The following is a 345-nucleotide window of genomic DNA, read 5'->3' as shown; positions in this document are numbered from 1 at the left end:
TTTGGGAATTCTAGGCGCTGTACGTGCTCTCCGTTTATCTCGGCATTATTTCCAGTTGTCTTGTACATACACTCCACTTGTCACTGGTATTTTACATTGTTGACTCAGGAGAGGTGTGGTTGGAGATTGCGCAACTCTTGCCACATAAATTTCACGCGCAAGCACCCCTTCGTGGGTATCCATAGTCTGTTAAAGACTGAAGGGACCTGTGGTAGTAGTGGTAGTAAGAAAAGTAGAAGAAGAAAAATTGATGCCTATTTTTCGATGCTAAAACGATTTTTTTTTTTTACACAGTGATCACCACTTATCAAGGCCCGGAAGCCACTCAGGGATAATGGTTATTGC

The 345-nt window shown here is 42.6% G+C and overlaps 1 pseudogene; it reads left to right on the top strand.

The window, feature by feature from the left end:
* Nucleotides 1-26, top strand: part of LOC145284154 (5S ribosomal RNA) — a 117-nt pseudogene extending 91 nt beyond the window's left edge.
* The last annotated feature ends 319 nt before the right edge of the window (nucleotides 27-345 follow it).

Source organism: Euprymna scolopes, chromosome 8, assembly GCF_053919585.1.
Source record: "Euprymna scolopes isolate OS-2025 chromosome 8, ASM5391958v1, whole genome shotgun sequence".
Taxonomy (NCBI): domain Eukaryota; kingdom Metazoa; phylum Mollusca; class Cephalopoda; order Sepiida; family Sepiolidae; genus Euprymna; species Euprymna scolopes.
The sequence above is the reverse complement of the archived record's forward strand: the minus strand, read 5'-3'. Positions and strand labels throughout refer to the sequence as shown.